This window comes from Semicossyphus pulcher, unplaced genomic scaffold (genome assembly GCF_022749685.1).
Source record: "Semicossyphus pulcher isolate SPU_LCO1_2020_fin unplaced genomic scaffold, fSemPul1.0.p SCAF_25, whole genome shotgun sequence".
Lineage (NCBI taxonomy): Eukaryota > Metazoa > Chordata > Actinopteri > Labriformes > Labridae > Semicossyphus > Semicossyphus pulcher.
In genome coordinates, this window is record NW_027211699.1 from 10,071,441 (window position 1) to 10,098,235 (window position 26,795).

A 26,795-nucleotide genomic window follows, 5' to 3' on the forward strand; every position below is an offset into this window, starting at 1 on the left:
AACACTTTGTAATCCTGGAAGAGATTTACATTTAGGAACTGTTCCTCTTTTGTCACAAGCTGGAATGAAGTTGACAAGTGCACGTTTCCGTTCATGCGGCCTGTCGTTCCCAAAGAAGACGTTACAGTGAATGATCCCTTCACTCCCCTGATCAAAGCGTCTAAAACACACCTTCTTACATTACAGCCGGCACACACGTCGCCTGCTGCAGCCGGTGCATACGGTGCATACGGCGCGTACATGTGCAGCGTGTTTGTGCCTCAGCGTGCGGCCGCTCTCACACGGCGGCTGCTTTTCTGCTGACTTGTGTATCTCACGCGGGCCTCGGGTTGGCTGCTGCCCAGAAGCCCAGCCGGTGAACCGCGGAGAGAGCGCATTGATTTCCTCCCAGCAGAAATCCCTTCTCCCCGGTACCCGCCTCCCCACCCCGCCCAGCACCTGATTAAGCATTCGCAGGGAGCCATGCCAACACAATTTGTCATTTATCAAAAGTAATTAAAAGCAATTTCTTTTCTCTTGTTGATTGGGAATTGACTAATTGTTGAGTCTGTGAAAACGGGGGAATAAATAAAACAGGGGAGGATGAATTTTACATAAACTCGGAGGAAAACATAAATGCTGTAAAACGAGGGCCAGACATCTGGCTCTGTGATTTCTCCCGACATGATTATGAGAGCAAAAGCGAAACAGTTGTTTAGTGCATTCTGATATACAGCCCATAGGCAGTAAATAATATATTAGAAACAGCATATTGACTAGCCGACTTAAAAGGGTGTTTTCACTTCATGTTGTGTGAACACAAGAGTGGGAGGAAAATACAAACACGGTTGGTTACTTGTGAACAGAAAATGAAAAAAGAGAGATTTGAGGCGGCCTCGGCGTGAGAGCGAGACGACGGGGAAGGAGGTGGAGAGGAGAGACGAGAGGAGCCGTCCAGCAGAGGTTACAGTATCCAATGAAACCAAGCAATACCGTTTCAACATTATCGGTAACAACCTCTGAATGCACCATTACCTTCTATAAGGGCAGAATGAAATGTCAGAATTGATTCGAGAGGGGAGGGTTGAGATATAAGTGGGCAGCTAAGGTGGCCATTTTGTTTCAGTGGCCCTTTATTTGGTGTCCCTGGATCATTAGCAGACGGCGGGGGGAGAAAAGAAGGAGCTGGAGGAACATGAAGGAGGTGTGGGCGGCCATCACGGAGTCTCCGGTGACAGCATGCGAAATGAAAACAGGAAAAACACACACACACACGGAAAGAGGCAGAAATCAAAGAAAGAGGCGGCACGCGGAAACGCCAGAGGAGTCGTTTAAATTTCCCACCACTTTGTAAATAACTTTAGCTGCACAAATACCTGGCTTTGCTCTGAGCGGGGCGAAAAAAAAAAAATTCCAAGCCAACAATTTATTCTCTGCCAACAAATGGAGCCGTTGCTTCAATGAGACGATTTGAATATCCCTTTGAAGGCTGCAGATGGACAAGCAACGCTATCATTGCCTGGGAACACAGAAATAATTGGGCGACGGTGGGAGAAGCCTCCATCGAACGTCTCTGCTGAGACACGGCCCTGCTCGGAATATCTAATTGAAGCTCTCACTCTCTCCTGCCTTTTGTTTACATTCCCATTCATCATAAAAAACTCAATTACTTATGTTCCCTAACATGTATGGTTATTAATGTTCTAATTACGCTTCTCCTCTCTAATCTTTCGCCTTGCAATTTGGGTGATATATGTCGGAACAACGCGGCGAGTCCCCTGGAAGAGAAGCGGAATTAGGAACGCACGTGCAATAACACACCTTCCTCTGGGAGCCGTCTGACGGAGACGGGGTGCTTGTCATGGTTTGTCTATACATGAGGTTTAACGCCAGCTCAGTGAGCGCGCCTCTCCGTTCGACAAGCAGGAAGTTGACTAATCAGCTCTGGCTAGCATCAGAGCAGATGTAGCACGGGAAAGCTGACAAGCACAGCGGAAAACACAAAGCAAACTACCTCTGGCCAGCTCCTCTTATTCTTCTTGTGAGAGGCTATAGGTATGACAGCTTTAGAGGTGTGAAATAATGTCGGTGAGAGCCTTGAGGAGCCCCTGCAGAGAGGCTGAGAGGGTCCTGTACTGCCTCGAGCAATGAGTGTTCTTCAAGGCTTTTTCCTCAGAGCACTTTTACAAGAGCACAAATTAGGTGTAAGGGATGCCTGTGTGTGTCAGCAGGCGCGCGCACACACACGCAGAAAAGAGGGGGAAATAAAAAAAAGGGGCAGAAACTTGGATGACAGTGAAGAAACGGAGGGCGTCGTAAAGTGCAGAAAATAAGCTCTCACTTTCAAACGTTTACGGCGGCTCAAATATCTGATGATACCTCTCATAGCTTTTAATCTTTAATGTGAAAAATTAATCATCCCATTCATTATTTTAATAGCTGTCATTTTTCTCTCCCCAAAGTGATGATTTATAACCATTAAGCCCTGCGTAGGCTTGTGTGAGAGGGATTTATCGTAATGTTTGCACCAGGTAGCCTCCAACCATATTTCATTACTCTGACAAGCCATTAAAATGCCCTGGTGATTAAACAACAGCTCTGAGGTCAGCGTGTATGCCTGTTTCTTTACCCATGCAGGAGCGCGGCGGTGCAGGCGTGCAGGCGTGCAGGCGTGCAGGCGGGGACCCGTAGCCTCACAGAGCCCTCGCTCTCCCCCCTTCGGTTCCCCCCAGACGGGCGATCGTAGTTATAGATCTCTATCTGTTGTGCTGCGCGAGGGCGACAGGGGCGTGTGAGAGTAATGCACATGCACGGGAGCTACAATGAAATGAAGTTAAGAATGGGGCTATTATGCCTTCTTCCCCTCAGAGGGTTGACACTGTGATAACTGTGCACTTAGAGGAAAAACTCCAGCTCACATCCTCTTAAATCCATCCATCTGTGGAGCTCGCAGTGTTCCCGGAGTTATTTTGTGATCATGTAATCTGCCTCTGGTCTCCTCACTTGGCTCGACTTCAGTTATTGACCTCCTGCTGAAGCTTGCAGGGGCGTGTGCAGAGCATGATGGGGCAGAGGGTCAGTCACCACTTGCTGCCCCCACCTCTCAGGTATGTTGTGGCTATTCAAACATAAAGTTTAACTTTAACTGAACTGGGGTTTGATGCTAAAAGAGCGCATCCGTTGAACGTGCTCATATTTTTGGCGAACTGAACGAATCATTTGGCAACTCATGAACAAGAACATGAGCGTAGTTTACTCTGCAGCCTCACGATCCTAGAGGTACCGGGAGTTGCCGAGCACTGTGTTTTAGCGCTGCTAGCAATGCAGACGGTGCAGCTGGCGGTGCTGCTGAAGCCGGTTCGTGTGAACATTTGCAGGAGTTTAAGAACAGATCAGTTCAGATGTCAAAGGGAAACATATCTCTGCAGATTGTGCCCACCGAGTCCGAACGATGACCACAACAAATCATTACTACGACTGAAGACGAGCAGCTCAGTGCTGCTAAAGAACACGAATACATGAACATGAACGTGTTCATTTGAATCTGTGTGACCTTTGAGCTCTTCTTCAGTCGTTTTGTTTGTGCCGAAACTGAAGCAAACAAATCATTTCACTTTAAATGGTGACTGAGCCTATGGCCCACTGATGGAAGCCTTTGGATTTGCAGTATATAGTATTATTATGGACCGGGTGTCACAAGCGGCGCCCAGTTAGTGACGCGTTTTCCATCAGCCAGCAGTGGTTGGTCTCCCAGAGAGGGTAGGCGGAGCTAAGCGGCTGCTTTTCCGCTCTCTGCAAGTGTTGCGAGTAAACAGTAATCTACTATGGCTGAACACACAAAGAAAAGATGGATGACTACAGATACAACTTCAACAAGAAGTGAAAATCCAAAGAAGAAGAAACAAACTCGACGCTCAGATGAAGCAAACAGTCTGAAAAGGAAAGCGACCGTCAGCCAGGAAAATCAAGAGTTACAACCGGAGCCGACCGTGGACGTCACACATGCAGCACTGTCTGGATATCTGGGAAGTGTGCTCCCGCGAAAGGATGCCCTAAAACAGCTGCTGAATCATACAAAGGATACGTTAACAGATCAGATGCATGCTGTAAGAGAAATGCAGACGTTGATGAGACAGCTCCACAAACTGAAACGACTTCTCTCTGTGAAGTTTAACAAGAGGCGTCGCTCTGAAGACTGATTCACATCCGTCTGTACACGTGTGGCATCGTCTTCTCAATGTGTGCTACAACCACTGGTCCACACTTTACTGCTGCAATGCATTCGGGGCAATTGGACTTTTTGCATTCTGATACAAAACCTGACACTGCACTTGGATGTTTTGCACAGTTGGATTAATTTTTGTTATATTTAGAGTCGTCATCATGGTCAGTTATTCAACAGAATAAGGCCTAAAACACGAGGCACATTGTCAAACATAGGGTTTTTGTTAGTCGTGATCGTTGGGTTTTTGTGCATGGAGCGGATCAGTCGGAGTTTTGTGGCTTGAAAGTGACAGATGTGGTTTGAAAAGTAGCCGCAGAAACAGCAGCCGGCAACACAAAATGGATCCCCGTTGGATCCCAGCGGAGGGAGCAGGCTGAACAGCCGGCCGGGGAGCTGGGGGAGGATTTAACTCCCCTGCATGTATGTTCATGTCTAATGTCCTGAGTCCAATGGGCTGGATTGATCACCGATGCCGCGTCTGACAGTGACTGACAGCGCCTGTAATTGCTATGTTAGCTTAGGGAGAGCAGCAAACTGCTGTGGTGGGGCGATGTGGATGAAACGTGCGGGCGTTTCTCCATCACATGCAAGTCCAGCTGTGGATATTACATCACAGTACACAATGCTCACGGTCCGCCTGAACGCCCGAGCGCTGAGAGAGACGTGATTAATGGATGTGATCAGTGTCATGTGTGGCGTGATGGGGCCGTGAAAAAAACACCTGCTGTGCTTCACGACGACGGTTCACGCATGCGACACAAATCCTCACGTGGAACTGATTTCCCTCCTTCAATCCGACATCTTTTCATCTCTCAGTCAGGTTCAGTCTCACATGTTTTACAGGAGATCATTTCACATCTCAAAAGGACCAAACCAAGAAAATAAAGGGAAGAAAAGGACAGAAAGTCCAATAAGTTCATTTTAATCCAAAAAACTTAAAAACTTTAAACAACTGGACGAAAAATCTGAACAAAAACTGACAAAAGATAAAAGTTTACAAGACTAAAACATTACAAAACTATAAAATTATTAAAAATCACTGAATTGAAATCAGTAAAAAGACTAAAGAAGATGAAAATTAGATTAAATACATGAGGGATCACAAATGATGCCTCCTGCGATCCCTCTCTGCACCTGCAGCTCCTGCAGCCAGGCCTGCAAACCGAAACCAAGACACCTGGTCAGACAGATCGTAGCGTCCCTTCTCTGACTCTCCTCAGCGTTTAGAAAACATCTCACATCACTTCTTGCAAAGTTGCGTTCCCACGAATTCACGCGAATTCAACCAGTCGCCACAACTTTCCTGCAAATGTGAGCGATCATCCTGTTTCCCTGCAAGCAGAAAGCTGCTATCTTCAAAATATTGATCCCCTGAGGGCTTCTTTCACTGTATTACTGACTTGTTCACTAGCGAGGAGCACACCATCAACAGGCCGTGACGTAACAATTTAAGTTTAATTTAAGTTGAAGTTCTTGTGGTAAGCGTTTTGGGGAATCTGCCCAGGCACGACGAACCCCCTCAGTTCTCCACAGAGAGGAGGACAGAAAGAAAGGGAGGGAGGGAGGGCTGCAGGAGACGAGAGCGAGGGGCAGGTTTGAATTCATGGGAATGCCGGAAGAGGCGCGGTTGAGGTGTGGTCCTGCTCCTGACACTTTGCTATGAAGCATCAGTTTGTGATGTTTGTGTCAGCGTGCAGCGCTTATCAGGGGTTTTATGTTGATGCAGCAGAAATAACAAGTAAAGCGTAGGTTCTTCTTTGCACACGTGGATAGCACTGAATGTGCACGAGCAGTGTGTAAAGAGCATTTTGTGGCTGCTGACTTCAGTGTCGTTCAGTTTATTTGGAACCCTGAAACTGAAAGTGATGTCAGAAGACAAAAACAAACAAACAACAACAAAAAAACAACTTAAAACATCGCGACTTTTTTAAAAAGCTGCATCAGATCAGACGTTTTAGGAAGCAACAATCACAGAGGATGCCGCTCAGTATGTACGATGCCTTAAAATGCTTCATGAAAGTCGTCTCTGCAGACTTGCCTTTCCTGCACAGAGTCTGTATTTTATCTGCACATGCATGTTGCTTTTTTCTGCATTTATGAGTATCCATGAGTAAAACTACTTTCTTACTTAAAATTTGTACCGCTGCAAAGTGCAGAATGAAATGCAGCGAGTTTCTTTCCAGCGCTGACAGTGACGACTGGTTCAAACATATTAAACAGCAGAAAGATACACGCTGGCAGGGAGACGGGATTCCTGTGCCAGATTCTAAAAACATTTACGGCTCCTGCTCCTGAGGGAGGGAAGCGATCATCAGTAAAAATCGCTCTCATAGATTTGAAAGCCCAAACTGAAAATTGGGACGTATACTGTAGGCCATGATTCTTCAGTTTTATCCCTCCTCACCGCTGCCGCTTGGATCCATTGTGGATGAATGTTCGAACATCCTGTTTGGCTGCGTCTGCTCGCCGGGACCATCCAACAGTTGTCACTGCGACAGAACAAAAGCTGCAGAGGGGGAAATTTGCATCCTAATGTGTGTAACGTCTCGTGTTTGTTGTGTCCCCGATGAGAGGCTCACAAAAAATTGTGCTAATTTGTAATAGGTATCAAAATTCCCAGCATTAAAAAGTTAATTACCGCAGCAAATACAGCAGTCGTAAATGGGAGATAATGCCGTTTCTGCAAATGATTGTGGTTTCCGCCAAGCAGAAAAATAATATTTAGTATCCAGCTGTACTTCTGGATGCAAAGAGAGGAGGAGGAGGAGGAGGAGGAGGGGGAGGAGGAGGGGGAAAGGTACTTGTAATTCAGAATATTTTTTTCTGCAACTTAGCAAGTTTTTCATCTATCAGCAAGGCACATTAAATCCCAGCTGGTCAGACGCGAGACTCCTGATGCTCGGCTTTAGACATGAAACAAACTAGTGCAGAAATGAAAGCACTTCGACGAGCAGTGGAAATTCGACTCCTACAAGAGTCCATTAAAAATACATGTTCAAATGAATCTTGGTGGGGATGACAAGTTTTACCATATTCTTCTTGAACTTTTAATGTAGCAAGCCGCGACTTCAAAGGGGAAATTAAATATTAAGGCTATTATCTAAGCTGTTCCCAATATTATTCAAGCTTAGGTTATTTATATAGTACAGTAATAATTATGTTATATAAGCCCGGTTTCATTTTGGAGCCAACATAATGATCAAGAGGTGGCTGCTTTGGAAGTTTGCAACCTAAAACGAGTAACCTCATTTAGATATTTGCTGCAGCAAACCCAACAAGATTATGTAGATTTATTAGAGCAGTCCTAGGTGGATATTGTAAATGTAAATATATTTGTAATTTATGACTGCAGGGAAATAGATCATTCTGAACACAGTGAATGTGAGCTCGACTTTTGGTAGAGGAGGGTGCACACTGGAAAAAAACAACAAGTAAAAGTGAATTATTCTGCGCTCCGAATGAGAAGAATCAGTAAATCTGGTGCTACCTAACCTGGATCACCACTGTTTACCCACCGGTGAGACAGTAAATACTCTGGCTGACATTTGAGGGAGGTTAGTGTGCTCAGAGAGCCGAGTGGAAGTGGAGGCTCAGATGAATTTGTCTGACAAATGCTCCTGGAGTATGTGTTGTCGACTGTGCTTCGGCGAGGCCCTGGACTGGGATTTGAGTCTGACTGAAGCCAAGCAAAGCATGCCAGATCACTAATTGCACAATTTAAAACCAAAGTCCCTGGCAGCTTGTCATTTGAAATGGAGAGAAGAGCCATTGCTTAATCAGTGAGCTCAACATAGATCTGCAAAGCTCTCCACCGAGGAGCCCCCAGACGTACATGGCTGAAGCTCAGTGTCAACCGCCAAAGCAAAGACAAAGTGATTGGCTGGCTGCGGCTGCTGCCGCTGTAAATGAAACGCTTTATGATGCGGCGCGCTCGTGTGATTGGATGATTGAATCACTGCGCATCAAATGTTGGGGCGCTGACAATGATTTCATTTTCATTTAATTGACCGATATACGAGCAGTCAAGTGTTGCTCACAGTTGGTGGTGATGAAGTTCACAGCAGCTATTTGATGTCCCTTAAAGGCATCAGACAACTGCCTGAACACTGCGTGGTTTCAACAGCACCTCTACTTTTTAATTTAATTAAACTTTGTCTGAAGGAACGTCCTTCTTTTCCCGCTCTCACTGTTTAGTTTGATCAAACACAATGTAGGATGATGTTTGACAGAATGACGGAGGGGACAGAACAGAAACAAGGGTTGTTATTGGCTAACAGCTTGCTCACCCAGCTAATGAACATTTAGCATGGCAGCTACAGCAGTCACCTCGTGAGTAGGGTAACCATATTTTTAAACCAGGAGTCTTAACTGTATTATAAGTTTATCCATGCGCCATTGGTGTTTTCAATGAGACCGTTATTCCAACACTAAGCACGACTTGTATACTTTACGGAGGAAGGACAAAACCTCTTGGAGTGATTCAGGAAAGACTTACTTTGCCTTTAGCATGAAAGCTAACTGTTAGCAGAGACGATTCTGGATTGTGTACAACCACATGGAAACAAACACTAAACAGACGCTGAATGGTTCCTCAAAACAGACTTAAAATGCCCTGAAACAAAAACCCTGAAAAGCTACCTTGACTCGGTGACTATAGGGTGCCTCCAAACAGCCACCTAAGGGTGCCTTAAAACAGGCACTAAGGAGTGTCTTGAAACAGACACTGAAGGTTATCTTAAAACAGACTGGTACCTTAAAACTGTTCCCTTAAAACAGAAACTAAATGGTACCGAAAACAGATGCAAAGCTTACCCAGGTGCATGCACACGCTGCGACCGCCACTGAGCGCCGTCCTCTTGCATGTCTACCAAGTCTGTCATGTCCTGTGCTGTTGATTGTGTGTGCGTTAAAGGAGGCCGACTCACTCACTGTAAACCAAATCTACCAACGGGTACAAAAAAAATAACCTGACCTGACCTACCTTAAAACAGACTTGAAAGTGAGCCGTGAAAAGGATGCTAAAAGCTACCTTGAATCGGGGACTGTAGGGTACCTTCAAACAGCCACTTAAGGATGCCTTGAAGCAGACGCTGAAGGGTACCTTAAAACACACTGGTCCCTTAAGAATGTTACCTTGAAACAGATGCCAAAGAGTGCCGTGAACCTGACTCTGACAGGGGCCTTGAAACAAACACTAAATGGTACCGTGACTGCATGCCCATGCTGCGACTGACACTGAGCCTGTGCCGGCCTCTTGCATGTCTGTGCTGTTGATTGTGTGCGGATTAAACTCTCATTGTAAACCAAATCTACCTACGGTTACAGATAAAGTTCCCTGTTTCTGTCCTAACTTAAAACAGCCTGGATGGTGCCTTTAAACAGCCACTTAGGGATACCATACAGATGCTAAAGGTTATGTTAAAACAGATTCTGAATGGTACCTTAAAACAGACAGAGTGCCTTGAAACAGATGCCAACAAGGACCTTGAAGCCCACACGAAAGGGTACCTGAAAAGAGATTCTGAAGCGTGCCTTAAACCCCAAACTGGTGACGATTTGGTAGCTTGAAACAGCCACTCCAGGATGCCTTTAAACTGATGCTAAAGGCTAATTTGAAACAACAAGCATACATTGAATCAGATGCTAAAAGGTACCTTGACACAGACGTTAAGCATAAGAGTCCAAAGGGTACCTGGTGAGTCTATTTGGCCTGAAGGAATGTGTGGCAACAATTATATGTCCAATGTTTTCATGTTTTCATCAGGACAACATGAACACGATTCAAACCACAGTGACCCCGACACGACACGCGGCAGAATCTCCCAAAACCTCCGACCTTTGCATTCTACAAAACAACGCTGCCTTCAGGCGCTCACTCTAATTCTAATCCAGGAATTTTCCCAACTTTCCGGATCTCAATTAAACATGTAATGCAGCGAATGTTTGAAACAAGCTGAGACTCAGAGCTCCGTTAAAAATAACCGTCTGCTCTTCACCGGGTCTCTTTATGACGCGATATTTTAAACCTGCAAAACAAAACAACAGGCAGGTGAGCTCCTCAGAAAAGCACCACAAACAGGAAAGACATCCTTCAGCCTTCATAATGTATAATAAAATATCTATTTTACTGCTGGTAAGACGTAACTCTACGGGGCATTAAATTCTCCATTTCCTGTTATAGCTATGTTACAGGTTCAGGCAATTCTCCACTGGCTATTGGGAGGAGCTGTAAACATTATTACTACTGAGGCCGGGTTGTATTTTGGTGAGAACATTAGCAAAGAGACGAGTTACTCATCGCCCCAGCGACATGAAACTGAAGTGGAGTTTTTTTTCTGTCTGCTCGGGCCCTAACGAGAGAACACACACACACACACACACACAGCATCGGGGAGACAGCGGCGCTCAGAGAAAGGGGTGGAGCTGGATACACACAAAAACACACACACACACGCACGCACAAAGTCAGAAAAAAAGAGAAAATAAAAAACACTGCCCTGAAGTCAATTCCACACTCAAGCAACATCCGTCTCTGATCTGGGAGCGCTCTTGCAGTGGCGGCACAACAAGAGTGATGCGGCACTGAGGGCCATGAATTAAAAAGTCAATATGTAAAACCATAGAGGGATGCCATTTTGAAAAAGCGTTCCATCAATGGAAATCATATTAACATGATAAAGGGCAGATTGGGAGGCGAGGGCATTGATTCAGACGCCGCTCTGTGGCCCCGCCACGTCCACCTCAAACATGTTAATGAATCGTGCTGCAAAAAGGAGCGGGGGGGGGGGTTGGTGGTTCACGGGGGCGAACGAGGTTTGGGAGCAGGTCAGTGGAGTCCTGGTGAGCTGCACCTCTGGGTGCTACATCAGTGGGAGTCTCAGGTCTGAAGTTTCGATGAGCATAGGTGCAGAGTTTTTGGGGCGGGTTGGGAGTGGGTCCAATTAGAAGCCTGCGAGAGAGAGATGAAGTACCATAATGCCACCCAGAGACCAAGAGTGCGAGAGCAGAGAGAGCAGAGGATTCACCCCCTGTTGACCATGACTACAGACACATAGCCTGGGGGAGGGAGCATCCAAGGCTTCACACACACACACACACGCACACACACAGGAAGAGAGAGAGCGAGAGCGAGAGAGAGAGAGTGACATGAAAGCAACAAGGCAGTGCTGCGAGGCCAAACAGATGAATTACTTATCAAAGACGCGCACAGCAGACCGGCTATGAGGCTGCAACACACAGACAGCTGGGGCATTATCAATTCACCTTCAATTAGCTGTCCTTGGCACTGCCTGCCAACTGGACCTGGAGTATCAGCGCATTCACAACACATAAGCTCATTCAGGAAAAAAAAAAACACGAGGATCAGGTGGATTCTTTTGAGGGATTCAATTAAAACAGCGTTAAAAAGAGAAAAAGACGATTTCTGTTACAGGATGAAAGCAGGGGGATTATTTTCAATGCCACAGGAGGGAAGGAGACGCAGAGAGAGGGGGGAGGAGGAGGAGGAGCAGGAAAGAAAAGCGCTCCTTCTTTGGAGTCTGATGGCACAGCACCTTTGTTAAATATGAACTAATTAAGTGGAAAAATGAAAGTGTTTCATCTTCATTAGCATCAGACAATAGGACTATGAAACATAATTGAGAGTAGTTCCACTTTAATAGAATGAACAGAAGTCATTTGGTATTGAAATGTGCAGGGTGATTTAGCCAAAAGAAAGTGTATTATTAGATTTAATAGAATACCTACACATGATCAATGCTCAGAGCACAGGTGGTAGTTTGTCTCGGCTTCTTCAAATGATTAGGCCAACAGAATAATGGCCAGCCGGAATCACGTTGCTCTCGCATTGATTACGAGGAGCAGCCCATTTTTCATGAAGTGGAGCTACACACACCATTTATTAAGCCTTTACACGTGTGACATAACAACCGGTGGGCGCAGAGCGCGCCGTGCACGCTGGATTCGGCGGAATCAGGAGGCAGGTGTAAAGCTTTACCGTGATGATGAATTACAAGACGCGCAAAGCGGACAGAACTGTGTGGAAACATCTCAACATGAGAGCTCACTGTGTTGGTTTCAAGTGTTTAATGCTAAACAAACATGGTCTGTTTTAAGGTTCCCATTTGCATCAGTAATAAGGCGCCTTTAGGGTCTGTTTTAAGGTGTCTAATACTTTCTGTTTAACGCTCATGAAGTCTCGGCTCTTTGACACCAAACTGGGGAAACCATTTCTTCATGCTCGCTTCGGGACATTTTTTCTGATGCATCTGGAGGGGGGCCTTCCTCAGACGTGTGCCACCATGTTGGAATACACTTTTATCTGATATATAGTTCTTTGCTGAGCATTAAATAACCCCGACATGGAGCTAAGCTGCCTAGTTTTTGAGAGTATCAAATATGGGGCGACGCCTGCGAGCTAGTTCAGCCAGACAACTCGAGCTGCACTGATTTTAATAATTGATATACGTCACTTCCACATCACCTGACAAACACTTGGCGGTCTATTTAAGCTGCAGGAGTTCCTGTCTCTCCCTCTGCCCTGTCATTGCATCACGGCCCTGCACCAGTACTGCGCTCTTCAGCCCCACCACCACCACAGCATCCACCTGCAAGCTACGAATAGGGGGGTTCAAGATATCATCTCATCACTCCTCAATTCCTGCATGGAAATAAATCAGCGAGGAGTGATGAGGTCGGAGCCGAGACGTCAAACAAAAGCTGTGTTCTGCTGCTGCAACAAACATTTCAAACTATAACAACGTGAATTGTCTGACTGAAATGAGAGTTTGTTTGTATGATATCTTAAGAAGAGTTAGGCATCATTGTTAATGCCAATTTGCATCTCTTATAAGGCACCTTTAGGGTTTGTTTGAGGTGTCCATTACTGTCTGTTTTAAGCTCATGAAGTCTTTGACACAAATGGGGAAACCATTTCTTTAAGCAGCTAGCTTCGGGACATTTGTCTGTTGAAACTGGAGGGGGGCTTCCCCAAACGTGTGCCACCATGTTGGAATACACTTTCGTCTAATACACAATTCTTTGCTGAGCATTAAACATCCCTTAAATAGAACTCAGCTGCCAAACCCGAGCCATGAAAAACAGCCCCCGCCTCCAGGGTGTCCACGTACGGCGACAAACACGCTCGAACCCAGATACCCCAACTTCACAGAAAGTGCAAACAGAGGAGCTCGTGCAGAACTCACGCAGAACGCGACCCCCTCCCAAAGAAAGACACGGTGGGCAAAAGAAACACGGCCATTTTTAAAAAACATGAGCGCATCACAGAGCTCGGCCATATTGAAACGGCAGTGTTGAGAAACAGTGGGTCTTTATCACTTCAAAGGCTGACATCCCTCCGGCGTCTCGGGGAAGCCGTGACTGGCACTCGTACAGCCCTCTTTCTGCTGCATTTGTCCAATCTTAGAAAGCCCAGAGTCAGGAAACACAAGGTCTTTTCAAAGTTAGTCAACAGGCCTTTGAAGCGCAGCCAACGGAGTCAGCAACCCAGCGACAAGGTGCCGAGCCATTATCATTCAATAGACAGCCGGGATTTTGCATATTTAACAGGAAATTTCACTTTGCTTTTTTGACACGGGGCATTATGCATCCTCTGTACATAAAATCCATCAGCACCTTGCCAATTGTGTTTGTGCTTTTCCCATTTGGCTGGGGAAATGTGTTTCTCTTGCAATGCACACGATACTGAAAACATGCAATGGAATTAAATTATACGTCTGTTTGGACAAATAAATTGGACTCCAGGTTCAAGGTAAAATGTTTTACTCGTTTATTCATTCATTTTGTCGGCTCGCTTGTTTTGGTGCTGATATAACGGCGCGGGTAGAAAAGCCTTAAATTGAGACATCTGTTATCGGTCCTCCTTCTGAAAGAATGAAACGTTCAGATCAGCTTCCTCACAAAGAAGGAGCCAAAATACGGTTTTATTTCAGACGCAGAAGCTCGGCCGAAAAAAATGTCTCTCATTGTTTGGTTTGATGACGATTGTGGGAAGGATCCCTAAAGAGATCGACCTTTTACCATCAGGCAGAAGTCTTGCAGGAGGTGGGCTGTTGGAGGAAGGCAATGGTGGAAAATGGAGTCAGAGTTGAAGAGAGAGTAGTTGTTTACAGAAAGGTAGTTTAGTAGTAATTTTAGTGGACACACTTTGATCAGGTGGAGTTGCCTCAAACGATTACCTTGAGGTCATCTGCTGGAAGACTTCCAAAAAACGTTTGATCGTATCAGTGAATTGGTCCCTAAAGTACACAAACAAAGCGCTGAAATTGTATAAATACAAGAATGACCATACAAGTGAATAATGTCTTGAAGGGAGACGTCCATCAGAACCACGGTTACAACAATCAACCAAACAGGCCAACAGTGTCGTCACACACGGAGAACCAGCCCGGACACAGCAGCCAGCAGGTCAGCTATTAGTCGTTTGGAATCAAACCGCTGAAGCTCGTTTCTACACTAACCGTGTTTGGAATGATGTATAACAGCAATAAGAAAAGTCAATCGGTGCAAACAAAGGGATGCTAGTGTCACATATAAAGCAGAAGCAGCACATAGCATGGGTCACAATGCAAGCCAAAGACGTGCCCCGACACGATTAGTTGGTTATCTAGTGACATGATGGAGCCATGTGACTCCTTCTGATGTAAGGGGAAAGTTGGCGCCTCTCCTCTGGGATGTGACTAAATGGGACAAACTCCAAACACGCTGAACGCCTCAGACTGATGGTGCATGCTTAAGAGTGAACAACCTCCTTTCATTATTCTAAACTGTTCAGAATAAACCCAACAGCAAATCCAACCACAGAAAACACACTGCTGGCATTTGTTATTTGGACTCGCAGGCACCATCTTGTGTCTCTGGTGTCTTCGAGAGCTTTGGTGTCCCTCGGCAGTCTAACAGTCGCGGTAATAGCCGCGCTCTCGCCCTTCGGGATTTGCTCTGATGACCCGACTCGAGTGCATCCATTCCTAATGAGCGGCAAGCCGGTGCCCGTCTCCTCCTGTGGGCTGTCAGCTGTCTGTCCCCCGGTACGAGCGAGAAGGCAGAGCACCCAGCAACCCCTCGGCTCCCCCCGGAAGGGCGACTTCGCAGGACGGGGTCCCATGGCGAGCTGCTAATGATCCGTATGATGGCCTGGGCCAGCCATTGTTTGGGCTACATTACCCAGAGAGGGACAAACAATCGTTCGCAGTGTCACTTGATAATGGCCCAAAAAGCAAATCTCACAGACCTTCATTCTTCACAAGGGTAATTAATTCGCCGCTGTGCTGGGATGCTTCGCCTCTTCCAGCTCCTCTCACGCTGCCCCCACTATACTCTCCCAAAGATTTCCAATTGTTTTGCAGACAATGGTTTCAGAAGGCAGTAAAAGACCATTGATCTGAGGGCTATTTGCAAATACCCGTCTCCATACAGAGAAATGCATCTTACTGTGTTGCGTTAAGCAATTCCACATTTTAATGGGTGGACTATTGATGGCTGATGCCAAAAGAGTATGGTATCGACGCGCTCAAACACATCCACAATGAGGTCTGGAGGGGATAGCACCAGCTCAGCACAATAAATAAAGGAAGGGGCATCAAACTGAGGAGGAGGGATTGCATAACGCTGCAGAGCCCTCATAAAAAAGTTACTATAATGTGTGTCATGATTGACTTTTATGATCAATGCTGCTGTACATCCCAAAGTCGGCAGCAGCAGAGCTCCCTATAGGCTGCTGCGGATCTATACCTCTCAGGGTGGAATACGTAGTAATTACCACTGCCGATTACCTACATGTGCATTATTAGATGTAATTAGGTGTTGATTAAAATTGGAACATTACTCGCAATAGTTCCAATGAGGGTGATAATAGCAGGGCCAAAGATTGGACTCGCACTCCTCCATTCATCAAAATATACAGAGTGCATAACAAAAAGCGTTCCCCCCCCCCGTCTCTGTTTCACCAATAAATCCCACGCACTGAGAGAAATGAATGATTTTTCGGCGAAACAGAGACAGCACGAGACAAGACAAATGTCTGTGCTTACATCAAATGTTCCCAGATACGAAACAATCCAACCACACCAATAAAGCAATCAATGCTAACCTAATCTCTTCAGCCTCAGCGGCACTTGCTTGCCATTTCTTAGCCCCAAAATGAAGAGGAAAGGAGAGCCCGAAAGGCATAAATAAATAAACCTCAAACCACTCATGTTCTATTGCTGCCACTGAGGATGGGGGAGCACGAGCAGCCGTCGCACATCTACAGTATATAAAGCTCATTTCGGATAGCAGCGTGGCTTTATTCGAGCGCAGAGGTGAATTACAAACACAATCGCTTTCAAATTTGGTTAAAGGAGAGAGAGATCGAGGAGGACGGGAGGCTGAGGATGAGTCATCCCTGCCGGTCTGGTTGCCCTCGCTGCTCGAGCGAGGGCCAGCAGGGTGGGGGGAGCGCCTCTTTTTTTCCTACGAGGGAGGCTGGCCTAGTCAAAGGTGCTTTTGGGGGGGGCAGGATAAGCTGGGCACTGTGTCTCAAATGGGGACACTCGAGTGGGTAAAGCCTATCTTAAAGAGAGCTGCGCCTTTTTCCCCCACTGCGACTCTTCATACCTCCACCCAAGCAGAACTAAGGGCGCCGCTCGCTGAGATACAAAAGGGACAAAATCACTCTTTTACACTTCCACACTCCCATCTCTGCATACCCTGTGTGTGCATGTACTGTACAGACACTCACAAACACACGGCGAAAAGCACACACACACACACTCCCAGGCACAAGACTGCTCCCTTCTGGTCGCACCGTGCGGCTGCATCGCTTCCCCCCAAGCCCATCGTCACATCACATCGGGGGCAGAACGTGGATGGATATTGTCCAGATGCAGTTATAATTTCACTAATGCTCACTCAAATGTCAATGGGGTCCAGTGACAAAGGATTCTTAATCCCTCATATGAATTTAGCGCCCAAAGGCAGAACAAGGAGAGGCGGTGTGTGTGGCGAATGCATGAGGGGGCATACATTACACATGACTTGTCTCTGGCCTTAATGGGGGTGTTCAGTGAATTCAGCTGATATTTAAATCAGCGCGCAGTAAGAGGGGAGGAAACGCTGAGAATGATGAGCGTGTCGAACTATTGAACTTTCCTTTATTCACCTGTCCCTGCCCCGAAGCGGCCCCTGCAAGCAAACGCAGATTTGTTGCAGTTGAGCCAAAAGCTGCGCGCCACACAAACACACCCATCCCATCAGCCTAAATCACTTAAGTGGGGCAGAAACAGAGAAGCGCTTCCTCCTCGTCCCCTAAGTGAGATGCTGTAGTTTCACTCTATTTGCCCAAATTATACTCCGCTGTCTGTAGCGCTGCCTCGTCTTCAGGAAGTGATGAATCAAAAGTGAGAGGATAAAACTGCTGCAATTTCACTTTTCCTTCCCTCTCTCTGCCGTTAAAACGTGGAGAAGTTGAAACCTAGAGATGTATTTCAGAAAGTGCACGACAGTCTGTTGGGCTGCAGGTTTGCTCCTGCGCCCATTGCTCCCAAGAATCCATTAAAAAACAGCTTGCAGAGCCATACTGCTGCCTGCACAGATGTAATATACATCGGCCTGAGCAGCGCTGTACTTTTATTGTTTTATATATTTGTGCTGCAGTTTTTTTTTTATCTCACAGCTGATGACCGGTCAGATCGGGACCACGTCTCCCTCGTGTGTTTTAGCTGTCGTCATGTTATATTCTGGCAGCATCTGACAGCAGTGAAAACACCTTAAACGCTCCCCCTCTTAGCCGGAGATGTAACTACATTTACTACAGTGACATTGATTTAAGTTGGAGCTCCTTCAGGACACATTTGTTCTGTTTTCAGAGGCAACGCAGAACAACAAAGGAGAGGAATATGTTTCAATTTAATTTGAAGAATAAAGTTAAATTGTCGATTTTCAGAATTAGTTCCAGGCGTATCAGGGACAACACCTCTCACCTCCTGCACGCCACATGGAGTCCGACCAGATCACCTTCAGCTGGAGACTGAGACCACCGAGGAGCAGCACAGGAAGTCTTACCTACTGTCTTCCCTCTCTCCATCACGCGGTGTAACTCCTCCCCGTTCAGCAGGAGGAAACGTGGAGCACGTGCAACTTGATGCAACTTATGTTCATTATCCTGTGCAATATCTCCCTCAATATCAGGGGCTTTATTTATATTTATAGATTGCATTATTGTGTGCAACACCACCACTTACGAGCACTATTCCTCTTCTTAACAGTCATCATGTCGTGCAGTTTTTATTACTTCTTATTTTCACTGCAAATACGACTTAATTCTGTTAACAGCTTATTATACTTGTGTTATTATATAAGACACCGTCTCTTTGCATTTAACCTCTTTACACTTCAGATTGTGCATTTCACTTATATGTGAGTTATTTTGTATTCATCGTTTTTTACTTTGGAGCAACCGGCACGAGAATTTCCTTCGTGATTAATTAAATTTTATTCTGCTCTAAAAGGAATAATTAATAACTGCGTCAGTGAGTCGTCCCTGCACCGTCTACAAATGATCCAGAACGATGCTGCAAGGCTGCTGACCAGGTAAGTCACATGATCTTATTTTCCTGACATTGGCTTCCTCCTTGTTTTCATTTATAAAGCCCTGCACAATATCCATCTCTACCTGTAGGTCCCTCAGGTCCTCTGAGCAGAGTCTACGCGTCTCTCTCGTGTCGCACCGTAAACAGAAGGTGATCGTGCCTTCCAATTGTTTCCTACTGACGCTTTTAAAAAGCAGCTTAAAAAACGTCATTTTGCACATTTGTGTTTTATGATTGTTGTTACTATTATTGCAATATTTTGTGGAGCACTTCAGCTCCGTGAAAGGTGCTATACCAAATAAACTTCATGCACTTATTTACTCACGGCGATTTTTAAAGTAGAAATGTATAAAATATCGTCCTCCTGATTAATTTGTCCTCGTGCCGGGCACTGATAGTAACAGCACGACTCGACTCCAGACATTTTGACTTCATTCTCAACATTTAGACTTTAATTTTAAAATAATGAAAAGTAAAATAATCTTCTCAAAATTGTTTTTATAAACCTGGCAATAAAATAAAAGACGTGTGGTTGAAAATGTGATATCAGAGCTTTCTTAGGAAGAATCTAAACGGAGCCTGATTCACCTTCAAACCATTTTTCAATCTGTAGAACAAAAGAGTGTTTCAGCATCAAAATACCTTCTGCACATTATAGAATCACTGGTTTCTGAAGTTTATATTTTACAAATAGTTTCCTTATCCGCTTGTTGTGTGTAACGTTCGTGTCAATGCAACAATAAGTGCATCAACAAATTCATTTCAGTTCATGTCCAATCTGCAGGAACACTCAGGATTAAGCTTAAGATCTATTACAACCTGACATTTAGTTATTCCTGTGATTGCTTCTGAACACGAATTACCTTCATGCTCACACACACACAGACACACACACACACAGGGACCATTGTTTCCCTGTAGCAGTGGCCCTCATCAGAAGGGACAGCTCCTGCAGTTTCACCACCAATAATTACTTGACTTCATGTCATAATCAAATCCCTTTAATAATGGGAACAATTCAGCGATTGCCTGCCGTAATCAAATTAGCCCGAGTCTTTTTGGATTTTCAATTATCTCCAGTCGGCGGAGCACTTTATCCGGGGCTCTGGCTGCAGCTCTGGCTGGGGGAGCTCTGCGCTGCACCGGGGCTGACAGCAGCAGCCTCACAATTACAATGAGGCCCGGGCTAATGTGATGACAAGATCGCCTGCCTGCCTTACTTAGCCTTTCATTTGTGGCGGGTCTCCTCAGCGTCCCCGGTCTTATCATCGCGCCCGTGTACCTGCTCCAGCCCCAGAACACGCCGCTGCTCCTCCACGCTGGCTCTTTATGAGGAGGCCAGGCAGCATTAAAGCAGCGTGGCTCCAGCATTTACTCCTTTACAGTGTGGAGAGAAAAGGTTTGTTGAACAGGTTTTACAGCTTCTTCTTATTCATACGGCTCTACAGAGGCACACTCGGGGCCGCTCTGTGCAGCTGCACTTCTCTACTGTTTGTCACCAGCTTTGAAGCAAAGTCAGGTCTTTGACACTGGCAGCCGCCGGTGGGGCAAACAGTACAGTAGCAATGAGGGGAACTTAGCATGCAGCGCTAGCAGCAATATGGCAGCTCGGCTTAGCTGCTATGGAAGAATGTGTTTGGGGTAAAATGTACTTTTGCCTTTAGAGGAGCTTCGTTTAAAACCAGGAAGAATTCATACAGAAGATGTGTCAGTGTCGTTGTAGTTGTTCCTCCCAGATTAAGTCTCCTGAAATGTGTTTTATTTTCGAAGTAAGATTGTAATTTAAACAGGATGTTTTCATGGTCCAAAAGGAAGTAAATATAAAGCGGCATAATGCAACGTGTTAAAACAAAACAAAGCGTTTTATTTGTTATATTTTAACCGTTTTCCTACCAACATAAATACATGTCTGTTAAGTCTCTATCTATCGCCTAATGAGGTTACACAATGGTGACTGAGCCTGTGGCCCACTGATGAAAGCCTTTGCATCTGCAGTATATAGTATTATTATGGACTGGGTGTCTGTGGCGGCGCCCAGTTAGTGACGCGTTTTCCATCAGCCAGCAGTGGTTGGTCTGCCAGAGAGGGTAGGCGGAGCTAAGCGGCTGCTTCTCCGCCCTCTGCACGCGTTGCGAGTAAACAGTAATCTACTATGGCTGAACAAACAAAGGAAAGATGGATGACTACAGATACAACTTCAACAAGAAGTGAAAATCCAAAGAAGAAGAAACAAACTCGACGCTCAGATGAAGCAAACAGTCTGAAAAGGAAAGCGACCGTCAGCCAGGAAAATCAAGAGTTACAACTGGAGCTCCCGCAATTACCGTTTATCTCCATAAGGTGTCGCCAAAGAGAACTGAACTGAGACCCTTTAAATTCTGTGACTTTACATAAGGACCCGTGAAACACATGACGGTCCCCAGTGTTTTTAAGAGCAGAAACAGACTAATGATCTAAACTGCTACGCTGTTTGCTTCACTTGTCATCGCTCATGGCTCCCAACTATTTCAAGCTTTACACGTCCTCATGTAGAGAATGCAACCGTCTCTTTCTAAGTGCTAAGAGATCCCCTTAATTAGCCCGTGTGTGCGTGGTGTCTCATTTGATGTGACCTCTGACCTCTTCTTTACTGATTTGTCATTAACTGTTAGACTTAAGGGCCAAATTACAATCCTCCACATCCCAGCAGACTTTATGTGTGCTCATGCGGTGCCTCTGGATGCTGCAGCCACCAGGGACGCTAACGGCGCTGCACTTACTGCTGTGTTAAGATGAACACAGGCGGTGACACAAGACCTTTTTATTTAATCAACCCTTTTGTTTAAATACACTTTTACCTCAAAGGATGAGCTGACAGAGACGGACTGGAAATAACAAGATGATGAGTTAAATAAGATCCATGTGTCATTTTTGCAGGTAAACATCTTAAACCGCAGCCATGCAAATCATGAGGTTTGTTTTGTTGCAACAGTTTGCAACATGAAAGATTGAAATACGCTAACCTGGGTCAGGTGAAGGTATTTAATGTGTTTAAACTGAAGTCAGTATAAAGAAACAACAGGCTCAAAACCAAAAGGGTCGATCAGGTTTGCAGCGTGACAAATTTCAGGCCAGATCAGAGCACTTTGCAGAATCTCATGAACTTATAAATTGGAGGACAGATGCTACTTTGAAGACAGAAAAGCCAAAACAAATTCACCACACAACAAAACCACAGCGTGGCGTAAAGTCTGCAGGCATTTTTTTCTTTGGTTAACGGTCATTAAATTCCAAGAAGTGACCAAAACCCTGCACACGTCCTGTCTGTGGCTCACACCCTGCATTCATGTGGATTCATAATAATCACAACAATTACTTTGTAACTGGAAAAAGTCACATGACGGCTCCTAAAGTCAGAAGAAGAGGAAGTCGGGATGCACGACTCGGAAACATGGCGGACAGGGTAAGTCCGAAGTCTGCTCAGGGTACAGAATCTCATGTTTTAAATTTAAGCTTAGCAGGGCACTGGAGTTCTTAACAAACGTACACAGAACTGGAGGAAATTGTGCATTTTTAAGGGACTATTTTCTGCGGCGGATTTGTCCACAGCTCGTGCACTAGTGAGGATGGCATGTATAAGATTACGTGTTCATGGTAATTAAACAACATGTGTTTTAAATAGTTTGTGGACGACAACGCGGCTCTGTGGCCCAGAGGCAGCAGAGAACACAGACGGTCGCTGTTAGCAGGATGTGTTCTTTGTTGTTTTTGCTCTTTGATGACACAAAAGTGAAGAACATCAGCAGAGTTAAACTGAAGGAGCTCGTCGCCGTGTGCAGGAATCCTGATTGATGCCTGCGCGATGTAAAGCGCCTCGCCTAAAGGCATGTCAGAAGTAGCGTGATTCCTCGTCTTCCTTTACCTGCCTGTCTGAAGACTCAAAGCTGCTGCTTCCCGTCAGACGGGAACAATGCACAATCAAACATTTCCATAATTTAAACATTACAGTTTAATCATGTTGTGAAAGGACACACGGTTAAGTACAGTCATCTCACTGTTTACTGTAAATATTCATCATCTCTTTTCACTCATTGACAGTCTCACTGAAGTGATTATCCACCCTGTTGAGGTTTTCTTTCTCCTCCTGAATATTCTCTATTTGAATATTATTCCATAATCAGCACAACATGTTGCTGCTTGTCTGTGTTTACATCACTGATTTGCATTCAAATCATATTTCCTCTTTCTCTCCCCGAGCATGCTCAAGTGCAGATGCTCCAGAGGTAACTGGGAAAAGGTTGCTCGTGCCAAATATACTGTAGGAATAAATAAACACTTTATCAGGCCGTGAAAAAGAGAGGAGAAACCTATGTTCGGAGGAGGAGCGGGACCGAGGAAAGGAGGGAAAAGACGCCATTGTCCTCTTTGGAAACGAGCAGTGTGAGAAATGATAATTAACCGGTAATTAATTTGGTGGTCTTTATCTCAGAGCAATGTGTGCTCTGCGAAAGATTAGGAGAGCTTTTTAATAAGCGGCATAGAGTTTGATTCTGCCTATTTCCGCCTGCAACAAATAAGCCTGTGTTTGTTTATTCCAGACAGGCAGCTGGCAGAGCGCTGCTGATACATTCACAGGGAGGCTTTCCCACTTTATTCTCAGTGTGCTGCTGCTGCTGGAGCGGGCCTGGGACTCTGTATGTGCTGCACACATGACATCAGAACAGCACTGATAATTACACATGAATGAGTCTGCTCCTTCTCGTCCTGAAACACAGTCAACACTGGCTGATTTTTGGGCTGAAAATGTTTTTGTGAATGTGATTTGTATGCAAACTGCAAAACTAACGACACTTGTGATTCAGCGTGTCAGTAAGAGCGGCAGAACTCTGCCGGGACCAGAGTCCAAATGTTCGTTTGGCTCGAGTGCTTTGACTCGTTTCTCGAAACGCTGAAGATAATTTTACTCTCGACGACTTACAGCAGAAAAACGAGTGAACTTAAGGTTGTAAATCATCAGAAAACAAAGTTACTGTGTCAATGAAAAATAAATCATCCTGTAAATCCATGAAGGTTCATCTTCAGGAGCATTAAAGTGAAAACACCTCCGATGTCAAGATTTCAAAAAAGTCCCCTTTGTAAAGCAAAGCCGCTCTTTAGATCTGCATGCATTGTGAGAAAAAATGTATTTCCCTGCAATGGTTCCACAGCGCTCAGGGTCTGGTACCAGGAACACATTCCGGGCGCTGGTTTAGCTCAGCCGGTCGAGCAGACGACAGATCGCAGCTGTCCGACACATAAAGGCAAAAGCCACAAAATAATTATCTTTAAAAAACCAAATTCAAGAGGAAGATTTCTTGTAATTTTGTGTTTAAATAATATTAAAAAAAAACTTTCAGTTTAAGTGTCAGGGAAGCAAATAAAATCAAACTGACACAGGAAGCTCCTCTTCACTCTCAACACTCTCGACATTCAAACTTTATTCACAAATGCAAAATGATAATAATAATAAGAAGAAATCTTCCTCCTCTTAAGAAACATTTACACGTACAGGACAACACTTTTACCTAAGGCTGAATCACAACAAAAGGCCGACTTCTCTACGACGTCTGTCGTATTTAACTGAATATTTTTGTTCATTAATTATTTTCGCGATGTTTTCAGAGGATTCTGAATCTGTTCCCACATTGTTAATCAGGATCATTCTTTACAGTCAGCTGACCTGTTTCTTTGTGTCTATTTATTTTTTATCTCGTCTTGATGTGGGATGTACTTGTTGTAGACACTGTGATTGATTTCTGTGTTCTCAGACGACCCGCCGTGGAGGCTCATTCTTTGACTGTTATTTTGGGGCCGATCGTCGGGGCTGTTTCTTGACTATAATAATGATAATAAATAATAATAAATTAAAACAGCTAAAGAAACCAAATAAGAACAGAAGAAACACAACAAGAGGAAACAATTAAAACAATGAACGTTCTAACAAATTGGGTCTTGATCAGAGATTTGAAGGAGGTCAGGTCGGTGCAGTCTCGGGCAGCTATGGTGGACGCTCTGTCTGCCCAGGTTCTGTGCTTGCTGAGTGCTGAGTGGTGATTAATTGTAATAATTATATTATTAATGAAGTATTTCGGTTTCATGAGCTGCTGTCATGTTTTCTGTCTTGGTTGATTATAGCTCACTGGTTCCTTTAAAGTGAATTTTTGAACTGATAATTAGTTATGGATCATTTCTGTAACATGTTTGGTTTTCATTATTATTTATTTATTTATTTGTTGGGGCTTTTTATGCCTTTAGTTTTAGAGAGGACAGTTGGTAGTGGTGGAAACAAGGGAAGCGAGAGTGGGGATGACACGGGGCAGCGGGCCGAGGGCGGGAGCTGAACCCGGGGTCGCCACATCGAGGACTACAGCCTCTGTACGGTCACCGATTTAACCGCTGAGCTGAACCAGCGCCATGTTGTGTTTCCAGGAGGCTGTTGCTGGTGATTTATTAATTTGTTTATTTGTTTACTTATTGTGACGATGAAAGTCGAGCACCGAAACGTTGCAAATTGGAAATCGTGCAGGAGTTTACTCGCAATTTGGACGGCGTGATGTTGTGATCTGCACCTTTATAACAAATAAATCAGGTAAATGATGAAACCACGTTAATGCAGGCGGCCTTGATGATGTAATACAGCTCTTTTATTACACTTTTGAAATATATTTCATTTATTTTAATCAATATCATTTTATATTTTTTCTTGACATAAAGAGTTCTCCTGCTTCATTTTTTAACACTCTCTATTTTTACTACAAAAACAGCTTCATAAATTCGTTCCATGTGTAAACCTTCATCTCAATAAACCCTCTTCTGATTACTTATAGAGACAGGAACCTTTGCAGCCTTTAAGCCGTGGTCGTGTAATTTCCTGCTGAATGTCGTCTTTTAAATAAGGGAAGGAGATCAATAAGACAGGATGTGAGATCGTTTCATTAAGAGCATTATTTCCTTTGTTACATAAAAAAACAAAAAGTGATTATTGTGTTAAATTAAAAGGAAAGAATCACACAAATACAGAAATATGAGAGCTTAATAAACGCTTCATTCCTTCACATACAAGAGGCGTGTGTCTCTACGGTGACACAAACCCAGAGCACTGCTGCCATCTACTGGACGAGGCTGATAACAGGACTACAGCACAGTGAGGAGAGGCCAGTCATTCAGAGCAGCGTGCACACAAACGACTGCAAGTGTATGTTTTGAGATCAACGGCAAGAGCTGCGCTACATCAAATGATCTGAATATTGATGCTGAAGAAAAGATAATAAACACATCAGGTAAGTGCTCCACAAGTTGTGCATGCAGTCACAAATGCTTAAAAGGAAACAGCTTCATCCATCTCTTATAAACTCTTCACACAGCTGCAGTTCAGATCTGCAGACGCAGAAGCAGAAACGTTCATGTTGTTGTTCCACACTGCAGTCCCGTCGGCGGCCACCAGATGTCCCCATGCAGACAGAAATGCCACAGACTCTCACCACCTCTCTGTCCTCAGCCGACCCCTTCCAAAAAATGCATCAACAACCAGCCCGGCTCGCCCCCTGCCTCTCTATACCCATCAGCCCCTGCGTCCTGAGCGGAGCGGACGCATCGTGTCACCTCTCTGAGCCGCGCAGAGGAAACAGACTCAGCCGGTGAAACAGGAGTTAAATCCTCCGGAGAAGAAGAAGAAGAAGAAGCACAAACCGTCTCCTGGTGTATATTTAGCGTGCGCACATGCTCATGTCCGAAACGCCATACGAACCTCTCTCTCTGTACGTCCTTCACCGGATGACCTAAATCAATTGTCAGCACCTCACGACGGGGTGAGTGCCCCCTACTGGAGCTTGACCTTAACACTCCCGACTCCGCTTCAAAAGGAAACAGAGTAAAAAAAATAGAAAGATTAAATTAGAGCTGCTCACACACACACACACACACACACACACGCAGCCGGCCTGTGAATAATGAATAGGAGATGAACACCGCTCTAAACAATGGAGGCC

The 26,795-nt window shown here is 45.0% G+C and overlaps 1 protein-coding gene across 7 annotated transcripts in view; it reads right to left on the minus strand.

Moving 5' to 3' along the window:
• The window catches only part of LOC138604300 (RNA binding protein fox-1 homolog 3-like), a 420,599-nt gene that overhangs the window by 206,080 nt on the left and 187,724 nt on the right, over positions 1–26,795 (minus strand). The gene's annotated exons all lie outside the window — the stretch shown is intronic.